The sequence below is a fragment of the Rhinopithecus bieti genome, unplaced genomic scaffold, assembly GCF_001698545.2.
Source record: "Rhinopithecus bieti isolate Rb0 unplaced genomic scaffold, ASM169854v2 scaffold_6782, whole genome shotgun sequence".
Taxonomy (NCBI): Eukaryota; Metazoa; Chordata; class Mammalia; order Primates; family Cercopithecidae; genus Rhinopithecus; species Rhinopithecus bieti.
The window spans coordinates 1,993,272-2,005,590 of record NW_016805866.1 but is presented as its reverse complement, the minus strand read 5'-3'; the positions used below and the strand labels follow the sequence as shown (position 1 = coordinate 2,005,590).

Here is a 12,319-nt window from a genome sequence, read left to right as displayed (position 1 = left end):
AGTTCTCGGTGGTCCCAAGACAAAGAAATGTCTTTTCGCAGGAGGGTTTATTAGAAAGCTGTAACCCGATAGCCTGGCCTTGGAAGAAAACTTAACATACTAATTACCTCTAGTTAGTACAGCGTACCCTTTTGGCACTGTAGAAAAACAAAACAAAACAGAACACCATATTGCTTACCAAAGAGGTTTTGAGGAAGAAAAAGTGTGAAGGATTGTGGACATTTTAATAGATAGGCACGTCTGACTAATGGAAATGAAGCTTAAGTGTCACGATAGCTTTGTAATAGACCAAGATGATGTTTTGTCTCAAACAAACAAACAAACAAACAAAAAAGGCCCTTTATTTAAAGGAGTTAAGTGTTGAACGAAAGATGCAAGGTGGGGTTTGAGGAAAAGAGTTACAAGGTAAGTCCAATTAAGTATTTGTGAACATGGAGGTATTGAATTAAATCTGTCGTGCTATGGGAAGAAAAAAGTCTGTGTTCAATGTGGAATTTGGGTGGCATTTAAGGGAGAAAACTGAGATCTTTGTATAGCGTGTCGAGAATTCTTTGAGAGAATGGTCGGGAGGCAAATGGTGGAGGCTGGGAAGCAGGTTTTGTGCAAGGAGCTGGTGCCAAGGCCCTCTCCCTCAGTTGCTGTGGGTGAGAGAGTAATTCAAAGTAATCAAGCACTGTATTGTTAACAGGCTTCTGTGTCTCAAATATTTATTCTAAACACAAGCCGTTGATTGCACTGACATGTGAAGGAATAAAGTTGCTGCCTCTGGTTCCTGGCCTAGCTCAAACTTAATACCTGGCAAGATATTCATAAAAATGTAGGAAAGACGAGGCTACATGTAAAGTAAATTTGAGGAATTACATCGTGTTTATATCAGAGTGTGAGGATGCTGAGCTAAGGGGTTTTATAGGAGAGCGGTATGGGAAATGCAATAGAAATTGCCCAAACCAGAGGTACTGCCATGACACCTGTGAAGGTTTGACCTGTGCCAGATGACTCTGAATATGCAGCTCAGGTTTGTTTTAGGCGACTCTGTGTAGGCAACTTCAGGATTCCCTGTACATAGCAGCCTATGCTTAACATGTCTAGGTTTCTAGAGCTGCAGCAAATCACCCTAAAACACAATGTACCAAGATGGCACATCTGAACTTCCTGGCATATAAGAAGACTATGAAGTCGGCTGTGAGTGAGGGTATGAGTGGGGAGGGTCACAGGTAGGGTGAAAAGTTCTCTCTTAGGGTGAATGCCCCTCTTCTAAGTTTCAGGAAAGTGCAGTATGTCTTTTGCTGGAGGTAAATCAGCAATACTTCATCATTGGCATGCCCAGTGTTCCTGTGGTGATAATGCCAGTAGTTTGTTTTTTTGCGGCTCTAGTTTCCCCTTGGCTGATTAATCGAAAGCATAGATTGCTTGCAGCCCCATCAGCCAGCTCATTAGAAGACAATCCAAGAATGCCACTTATTTAGAGGCCAAGTGAGCAAGAAGTGGGGGGTCGGAACCATGATGATGATTTTGCCTAGAGACTGCTGGTTCCAATTTGTGACTTTTCAGTTGTGATTAAAAAACAAATAGAAGCCACTCTAAGTCGCCCATGCAGTTAACGGCACTGATAGCCATCCTGACTCTCATAGGCATTTGTACATTGGATACTACACATTACGGTACAAAACCATCACCACCCCAAACGTGCTTCTCTCCCAGAATCAGTGCTCAGCAATAGAATACAGGTTAGAAGAGTGTTGGCAACATTTCCTCCATGTAGTGCCAGGCCCCTGTTAACTTCAGTAGGGATGGTACCAATTCAAGAGGTGGAAGAAGAGACCCAGGGCCAGCAAACATGACAGGTTTTTATTAGGGGTGACTTACGTAGAGGGACGGTCCAGTCGCAGCAGGCTGAACAGGAAAACCACAACCACTTACGAAAAGCAAAAACATGCAGTTTATATAGCATTTTCACTTAACCCCTCCCCCAACCTCCACCTGGCAACCTTCATTTGACCCAAATCAAAAGGCATTGATCCCCTGTATGGTCCAGGTTCCATGGGATGGGATGGGAGCTTCAGATGTTCCTCATGGATAAGGAATGGATCTTTGGGTTGGTTGCTCCCAGAATCCTTAGCTCAGAACTCTGAACACATTCAGGTGCATCTGTCATACACTCCCATTCATGGCCTGTTTGGTATGTTTTTAGAACTTCCTGGAGTTTCTTCATGAAGCACATTGAATGCAATATCTGCTTGAATTTGGCTTTTCTAAGGCAACTGTATGGTGAATTTAGCATTTCTTTTTATTTCATTGTATTTTTCATCTACCCCTGTTGCTTAGTCCTTTAAGCAGTGATCCTACCAAGCAGATAAGAGGCACCCAACTATGGACTTGAGATAGCCTTGCCTTTGAGCAACATGTACTTTCTCCTTACCAGTTGCTGAATCACCTCCAAAAAGCCTTCAGACAATACCCAGCTGTGGCCACCACTCTACCATCCTGTGTTTTCTGGTTTCTGGAAATCTTTTTTTTTTTTTTTATAAAGTAGAAACAGGCTCTCACTTTGTTGCCTAGGCTGGTCTTGAACTCCTGGGCTCAAGTGATCCTTTTGCCTTGGCCTCCCAAAGTGCATGGTGGCCAGGCATGAGCCACCATGCCTGGCCCACACGTAAACATTTAAAGAATTTGAGTGGAACTATCCAGAAGGTCATGGTGATTTTTCTGAAAAATAGAAAGCAGCACTTTAGCTGTAGAGATGCTAGAATAACTGCTGCGACATCCTAGACAGGCTGCATGCATCTTGGAGCTTGGATCAGGGAAAATAGTTGTGGATTCAGGCCCTGCAGTGTTAGTGCATTTTCTAAATGATCACAGTCTGGCAAGGGTGAGTAAAGAAGGGCGGTAGAGCGAAGAGGGCCTAGAAAACAGCTGGTGAATAAAATCTAATTAGCATCAGCCTGTAGTCTTCAAGGAGCTCCAGTTTCCTGTTCCTTGGGGTTATTTGCTGGTCTTGTGTGTTATCTTTTCCTGTAATGTTTTTTCTTATGCTTTGGTGCTCCTCATGCTAATGCTCTGGGGTCCTTTAGAGGGTGTGGCTCTGATGATCATTGTCACATTTCATCTGTAGGCACATCCGAAACCAGGAAGAGACATCACAGAGACCTGTCCTGAACACATCCTCTTAAGAGGGGTGTGTTATCCAGTCTTCGTAACCCCAAAGGATAATACAAAATAGTGCTGAGAGTAAATAGATTGCTTTCGCTTTAGTTTCAGACTGAGATCTTGAGGATTAAGTAAGATGTGTGTGTGTGCAGGCAGGAGTAGAAATAATGAATGTAAGATGAAGCTTTAACCTGTGGACTTCGTAATTTTTGAGATGGGGTGAAAACTTCAGCCCTCACTTAGAAATCACATTTGACTGGAAGTGCTATTTCTCTCCCATGTTATGCTGTGTCATGGATTAATGATAAAAATGGTCACAATTATTCTCCTCTTTAAATCTATTTCCTTGAGATAGGACTTCGCAGCTCCTCTTATCAAGGGGTGGAGTCTCTTTCCGTAGCCCCTGAATGTGGGCTTGGCCTTATCACTTATTTTGGCCAACAGAATTCGTAGAAGTGAAGGTGTGTGGGTATGTCAGTTCTAAGCCCAGGTCCCAAGCCAAGGTCTTGAGAGGCTCACTCACACACTTCTGCTTGCTCTCCTGGAATCTGGCTTCTCTTGGAATGTAGACAGACATTCATGGTCTTGCTTGCTGTGGCCCAGAGACCCCATCACCGCAGGTGACAGTGACCTTACACTGGCCACGTGAGTGAGGCAGTTCTAGACCAGCCAGCTAGCGTCAGACACTTCAGTGGGCCCAGCAGAGATCAGACAAATCCATCCAGATCCATAGACTCATAAGCAATAATAAATGCTTATTGTTTTAAGCTACTGAGTTTTGGAATGGTTTGTTATACTAACGTAGCCAACTGATACATGTAGTTCCCTGGACATGGTCCCCTTGTGGGGTTTATTAATGTCATTATAAACCCTTAGTTCAACTCAGTAGAAGACATTCAATCATTGGATGGAGGGGTTCTACTAAATGCGGGTGGTGGGCCCTCAATTCTTGTGATTGTCAGCATTACTCTGAGACATTTTTAACACAGATGCCTAGGCCTTGTACTAGAGGATTCAATCAAATATTTGTAGATGAAGATTCGGAACCTGTAATTTTTAAAGCTTTGGTAATTGGCCAGGATTAAAACCCAATAATTCAATGGTCTTGTCAGTCCCTTCCATTACTGAAAGATGCAGTGATTCCAGTTCATCTATACTTAGGCAAATAACACTTAGGTGGTTCAGAGTTCATTACTGACCTGATATACTTCTAGCTGCAAAAGTAAATTTTATGATCACCTGTGGCCAAAAGCAAACTAACCCAGATGCTAGATGGGAAAAATCTACAGTTGCAGATTGATGGCTAGAATGTATATGGTTTACCATTGTATCTGCCTGGGGTTTAGAACACGTTGCAGACTCATGAATAAATCCTGGACACTGGGAATGTAATAGGACCTTGCTTTGAGGATCTTAGAGTCTAATGAAAAAAAAAATCAGGTATAAATTACTTATAATGTATCAAGAAAACAAAGCAAGCAGTATTTTAACCATAAATTTCAGGTGAAATTTTACTATGGTGTATGTGCCAGTTGGTGCTTACAGTAATGCTGCATTACAAACAACCAGAAAATCTGTTTTATACAACAATGTGCATTTCCTAACCCCTATGTCTGTAGTTTGAGGGGGGCAATCGGCTGATTCTAGGCTGGGCTCAGAGGCGGGTAGCTTTCTACCACATATCTCTCATCCTTCCCTTGACACCAGCTGCTAGCTTTAGCATATTATTCTCATGGAGATGGCAGAGACGGGGGTACAAGCCACAGTGTGCAAGCTCATTTTAAGCTTCTGATAATGTCATTAATCTGTTAGCATCCTATTGGTCAAGGAAAATCACATGACCAAGCACAGTGTCAAAGGGTAGGGAAATGTATTTCACTTTTTAATTTGCTTTGATTTTGTATTATATTTTTTGAGATAGAGTCTCACTCTGTCACCCAGGATGGAGTGTAATGGCGTGGTCTCAGGTTCCATCTCCCAGGTTCAAGTGATTACTGTGCCTCAAACCCCCGAGTAGCTGGGATTACAGGCACCGACCACCACACCCAACTAATTTTTGTATTTTCACTAGAGATGGGGTTTCACCATGTTGACCAGGCTGGTCTCAAACTTCTGACCTCAAGTGATCTGCCCGCCTCGGATTTTCAAAGTGCTGGAATTACAAGCGTGAGCTACCAGGTCTGGCCTTTTTTGCATTTTTAGTGTGAGAACCTTCAAATACTTGTGGCAAAGGGCATGGATATGGAGAAGAGTGAAGAAATAGAGCCATTAAAATACTCTTCCCCAGTGGGAGAAGGGCGTATGAGGAGGGAGTTGCATTTTTTCCTGCTTTGGAAGGCTCCTGAAGTCCTTGCTGGACCCTAGAATAACCCAGAGGCAAAGAAGTATGCATCCTCTGGAGCCATCTTCTGCTCCTCGTGATGTGGAAGTAAGCAGGGGACTCATAGCTGCTATGATCTGTCTAATGGAATTTTGAAGGGAAAGAAACTCCTGCCGTGTGCAGTGACTCACGCCTGTAATCCCAGAACTTTGAGTGGCCGAGGCTGGCAGATCACTTGAGGTCAGAAGTTCGAGACTAGCCTGGCCAACATGGTGAAACCCCGTCTCTACTGAAAATACAAAAATTAGCCAGGCATGGTGGTGCATGCCTGTAATCCTGGCTACTCAGGAGGCTAAGGCAGGAGAATTGCTTGAACCCAGGAGGTGGAGGTTGCAGTGAGCCGAGGTTGCACCACTATACTCTAGCCTGGGCAACAGAGCGAGACTCTGCCTCAGAAACACAACCCCAAAATAAAAAAAAATAAATAAATAAAAGAGAAGGAAACTGCTGAAGATATCTCAAACTTGATAGCTGCAGGGATGGCATTGGAATTCCTGTAGAATGCCTCTGTTTCCATTCCCACTGTATCCTCTAAAATGTAAAGATTATGGGTTATTGTGTCTGGTTATCCACTTCCCAGTTCCAGGAGGGGTATTATGTGGGTAGTGCCATTACTTTAGATCACATGATATCCCTTTATTGTCATCCCCTTTTTCTCAGGTGAAAAGGTCTGAGTTTCCATCTACTCTGAACACGGGGACCTTTCCCCATAGCCAAGCCCAACACTGAAGTGGTTAAAAGAGATTTGGGTGAGACTGTCCCTTCCTGATGGCACATCTTTCCCTGATTTATTTTGTGAAAGGCTTGTGCCTAAGCCTCTCTCATTGAGACAGGAAACCAGTGTTGTCACATATGATTGAGATTCTCAGATATTCTCCAGGGCAGAAATTATGTTTTATGGTGTCACTAAGAAAAAGAATAAAGCACTTTATTTTAGGCCACCAACTTACAGGCTTTGCTGTTGATCATTCTGTGCCTTTCAATGTATGTGGCTAGTTTGGTTTGTATATCTGTCCCCTCCAATTCTTATGTTGAAATGTGATCCCCTATTTTGGGGGTGGGTCCTGTGGGCAGAGCCCTCATGAATGCCTTGGTGCCCTCTCTGTGTTAATGAGTGTGTGCTCCCTCTATTTGTTCACTCAAGAGCTGGTTGTTTAAAAGAGCCTAGCATCTCTCTTGCTCTTTCTCTTGCCATGTGACATGCCTCCTCCCCCTTCACCTTCTGCCATGAGTAAAAGCCTTCTGAGGCTTCACCCAAAGCAGATGCTGCTGCTGTGCTTCTTGTACAGTCTGCACAACCATGAGCCCAAATAAACCTCGTTTCTTTCTTTCTTTCTTTTTTTTTGAGACAGAGTCTTGCTCTGTCGCCCAGGCTGGAGTGCAGTGGCGCAATCTCAGCTCACTTCAACTTCTGCCTCCCGGGTTCATGCCATTCTCCTGTGTCAGCCTCCTGAGTAGCTGGGACTACAGGCGCCCGCCACCATGCCCAGCTAATTTTTTGTATTTTCAGTAGAGACGGGGTTTCACGGTGTTAGCCAGGATGGTCTCGATCTCCTGACCTCGTGATCCACCCTCCTTGGCCTCCCAAAATGCTGGGATTACAGGCGTGAGCAACCACACCTGGCCAAACCTCTTTGCTTTATAAATTACACAGTATCAGGTCTTCCTTTGTAGCATTGCAAAATGAACTAACACTATGGTGTATCAAATTTACCTGTGAGGAAACTGAAGTACAAAGGGTAATGTAACCTTCCTGAGATGACATCTAATGGCCAACTGAGATTAGACACCTGTCTTCTTGTTTTTTCAGCTTTTTCTTGGCAATCTGCTGATAGTACCTTGTTTCCCAAAACAAGCATTACTTACTGAGTTGACCTTCCTAAGAAACCCTGCCTCCCTACTATTTGTGCTCCATGGGAAAAAAGGAAATCTAGCAGGAAGGTGTTTGACAATATGAGATTTCCATACCACAGTGTTAGAGAAAGTAAGCTGGATTATAGGTCATTCCTAAATTGCATTTCCTGATATTTCTTCATTACTGCCCTGACCACAGAAATAGACTGTGAGGAGACTGTTTAGAAGTTCTCACAGGGTCTTTGTGACTGTGCTGCTTTTACGTTTTCTGAGCCCTCACCTGCCATTTCTGTTGCCTGGTGACTATAAATGAGGGATCATAACCTCATGTTCAGCAGTGGTTCCCTGACAGATTATACTATTTCTGTTTTATGTGAAAAAATTGGTGTAATTAAACAACATGTTTTAAGTAATGTTTTGTAGGAGACATGATATGATTGGAGCAGGCATTTCTAATGGTATTTTTCTCCAATTATCACATGCAAACAATCAAATAATTGTAATGGCCCAGAATATATAGGGTCTGTTACAACTCATTGATAAGCTGGTTATCTTGGATAGGTTGTCACCTTTCTGGTGATGTTTTTGCTGTAAATCTCATGTATCTCCCATATACACAGATGCTACATAATATATTGTTATTTGAGCAATAATTTCATATCCTCCTCCTCTTCTTGCTCAATGCCAAGGGCCATATCTGCCCTATTTACCACTTAAAACCTGGGAGCCAGCATAATAGAGCCTAAGTAGGTACTGAAAGAGTGAATGAGCAAATGCTAAGACTACAGCACCCAGCTCATAAGAAAAATTTGGGATTCCTCCCAGGTGTTTCTGCCCCTGAGAAAGGACAGTGAAGGGTTAATGTTCTCTGCAGGAGCAGGAGGGATTTGGATATGGATCTCAGCAGAGCTGCTGGAATCACATTCTTTCTGCTACTATAGCAACAGGTTGAGAATTCTGCCAGTATTGTCGCCTGCCTACACTGGAAATGCCTGCATGCAGGCAACTTCATTGTCTGGGGGGACAACTGTTTTTCCTATGATGTTTCAATAAAGCAGCTTCTTTTTGGAGACAAAGAGACAGCACAAAACAGGGGCTAAGAATCATGGAAAGGCAGAGGGAGATCTTGTTTTTATTGGAGGGACATTTCCAGTCTTTTGTCCCTTGAAGAGGTGTTGAATGAGGAAGGAATTAAGGTTTCATCTGTAGTCGGTAGCATCTTTTTCTGTCTTCTAAATGAGGCCTCTCTTCTGAGATGTAACCCTGGCAACATTTCACAAACTTTCTCTTACTATTATTGCTTAGCAAATAGAGTGATAGTAAAAACTCTTGCCTGTGTTCACTTCTAAATTTGGAGATGCCAGAATGGACCAGAATGTAGGTTTTCCTCTGCATTTACCAATCTTCTAACCAACTCTGTATCTTCGTTGTTTACTGAGAAGGAAAAGTTAACCAAGAATGCAAAATGGAGGTGTTAGGCCAGGCGTGGTGGCTCACACCTGTAATCCTAACACTTTGGGAGGCTGAGGTGGGAGGACTCCTAGAGCCCAAGAGTTCAAAGCTGCAGTGAGCCATGCCACTTCACTCCACTTTGGGCAACAGAGTAATACCCCCGTCTCTAAAAAAAAAAACAAAAAAAACAAGGAGGTATTATTTTTATTTGGTGTAGCAGTGTTGTAAAGAGAAGAACATGAGTAAGCTACAGAGGAAAGCTGCTTAAACGGTATTAAGTTCCCAGGGGGCTTCACAGCATGTAATAAAATGCCTGGCCTATTACTCAGGCCTGTTTCTTGTGATCTCTGTAAGTGGCAGGGAAGGCTCAGGTGTGGTGATAATCAGAGCTTAGGGCTAATTGGGTTAATGCATGGAATCAATAGGCCTTAACTGTCACTTTGGATTGATGGATCACTTTGCCACAGTACCATGATCACATCTCCATCTTGTTTTCACTTTGCATGCTGGCAGGAAAATCTGCCTGGTTCACTCTTTGTTGCTGGTTTACAAATACATCTTGGTCAAAAATACCTGGACATATTGAGCCTTTCTTCACACACAGCACAGAATTCAATTTTTCAAAGCTTTTATCTTTATCCCACTATAGACCATTTGAATATAGGATAAGCCCTTTCATCTTGTGTAAGTTTCAAGGGCCCTCATCACTGCCTTGAAGTTTGTGTGGCCACTGAAACCGCCGTTCTTGTGGCAGTGTAGTCAAAAGGGCACTGGGTTGGACACCAGAAGCCTGGACGTCTGGTCCTACCAGGAAGTGGCCTTGGCCAGCTCATATGGGGATTTTAATTTCATTATATGTAAAATGAATGACTTGGATAAGATTTCCAGGATTTGTCTTACATCTCTTCCTACATGCGAAAAAGCAGGATTCCAGTTGTTTTAAAAGTAGAACAGGCTTTCCTTCATTGAAGTCTTATAATTTGCAAGTCACTGGAAGGCTCTGTTGCTTACTTCTTCCCTAACCCTTAATCACACACCACATCACCTCTCTGCTTCAGTGTTGCTTCATCAGAGAAGCCTTCCTTGAACCTCAGGCTAGATCAGGACTCCCAGTGTATGTTCCCTAATAAATCTGTTATTTTCTTTCATCATACTTAACCACACTTTGTAATGAATGATCTGTTTCATTGGTGTGTGTGTGTGTGTGTGTGTGTATGTGTGTGTGTGTGTGTATTTTTTTTGAGACGGAGTCTCGCTCTGTCACCAAGGCTGGAGTGCAGTGGCGCAGTCTTGGCTCACTGCAACATCTGCCTCCTGGGTTCAAGCGATTCTCCTGCCTCAGCCCCTTGGTTAGCTGGGATTACAGGCACCCGTCACCACACCTGGCTAATTTTCGTATTTTTAGTAGAGATGGGGCTTCACCATGTTGGCCAGGCTGGTCTCAAACTCCTGACTTTAAGTGTTCTACCTGCCTCGGCCTCCCAAAGTGTTGGGATTACAGGCATGAGTCACCATGCCCGGCCTGACTTTTTTTTTTTTTAAATCAATTTTGTCTCTCACTATGAGACTGAAGACTTGTGAAGCAAGCACCCAATCTGTTTTGTTCACTATCGTATCTGCATGTAGGAGTTGTGCAGTAAACAGTCACTGAACGACAGAAGGTGCTGTGTCAGGCTTTGTGGAGGGTCTAAAGATGATTATATCACAGTCTCTGTCCTCAAGGATCTTAAGATTACTTTCTGTTTTTCTTCTCGTCCTTTATTATCTACCCCTCCAACCCAAAATATGCTACTGGAAATTCAACCAAAACAAAACTCCCTGGGTTCTTGTCTTTGATCTGATCACTAGATAGGTTTTGATTTTCCTTGACTGGACTGATAAGTCTTTTGTGACAGAAACCACGGAATGAGGCCAGGCCCTGGAAGGAGATTATAGTAGATAGTATATACAATGGAAATTGTAGACAAAAAGAGAAAGAAAGAGGTAGGAAGAGAGGAGTACCAGGAGCACGATGACAAGAAGAGCAATGAAAACCTGGGGCTTTGCCCTTTTAATTAGTTTGCCTGTAAGGGTCCTTCTTGTTTGACTGCCAAGCCTTACAAGCAAGGACATGTTTCTTAAATAGAATTCTTAGCAGCAGTGTTGTGTAATAGCACAGTTTGCTACCAAAAGATGATTACATGCACACAAAAAGTGGTCTGTATTGCATAAAATATTTTGCTTTCAAAAAATTACTAATTTTCAAAAGGATTGGCAGGTTCTTGCAAACCAGTAGTTATGGTCAATACAAGCAAATGCATCATGAAACCAGAGCTAGCCGTTATACCCATTATGTTTAAACAATGAAGGGCAATTTGATTTTAAGCAGCAAGGCTAAGTGTAAATGCTGGGAGGAAAGAGGGAGAATGTCTTAGGTTGGAGTTCATCTGCCAGGTACAGGAGACTTGAGGGGAAGTTGATTGAATTAGAAGGTACAACTTCTTTTATTCTTTCTGTGTTTGCGATTTATAGAGGAAGTAGTTTAGGGGAGTTTTACTACGTAAATTAAGTTTCAGTAGAAAGCATAAGCTGTCTGCCTTCAAGAAGTGAAGCAGCCTCTTTGCGTTACCTTGAGGACAGGTATAGATAAGAGAGTATGGGCAGGTAAGACCAGTAAAAGTTTTTCTGACTCCTCTCCTTAAGAGCTTAGCTTTAATGGCCAAAGACAGGCTTTCTCTGCATAGTAGTCAGAGGTCCCTTCTTGCCGGCACCCACAGACACGGTGGGTGTTAGCAGCCTGCCTTTTTATGCTTGCCTGGTCCAGTCGGGAGCTTAGATCCCAGCAGACTCTATCCGTCCCAGAGCCATTTCACGAAAAGAAAATGACTAAGACAATCATATAATCTCTCTTCTTATGAGAGAGAAGGAATTTTAGCTGAGAATGCAAGGTGTGCCTGCAGGCTTTACACCTATGCTGCGCACATGCTACACACACAAGCGTGTGCCTGTGCACACACACACAGAGGCCCATTCTGCTTATTCACTTACTGCTGAAGAGACATGCCGTGTTGGCTAAAGACCAGGAAATAATTGTGTTGGGTTGACAAGCAGCCAAACCATAAGACTCACATGTCTCATTGGGCAATATTAATTGGCCAACCCTTCATTTACAAAAAAATGCAAAACATAAGTAATACGTATGAATATGGTGTTTTCCTATCTCATGTCCCCTGACTCATTTCCAGAGAAAGTCTCCTATAAGCATTCTCTTTGTTTTCTAGGGATCTGCTTCTTTCCAGACCTGTGGGACATAAATAACATTTCAACAGAATTATTTACAAAGTAAACCCCTTTCTTTTCAGTGGCAAAGCCTCTCTTAAATCTCAGCTCTGCCACTTTCTAACTGTACAACTAGCAGCCATGTTATTTAACCCTTGTGCCTCATTTTCTTCAATTTTATGTGGAGTTAATAGAATGTCTCTGTCATAGGATTCTTGTGAGAAGGAA

At 42.9% G+C, this 12,319-nt stretch overlaps 1 protein-coding gene across 9 annotated transcripts in view; it reads left to right on the top strand.

Annotated features, from left to right (window-relative positions):
• The window catches only part of STON2 (stonin 2), a 177,185-nt gene that overhangs the window by 111,382 nt on the left and 53,484 nt on the right, over window positions 1-12,319 (top strand). The gene's annotated exons all lie outside the window — the stretch shown is intronic.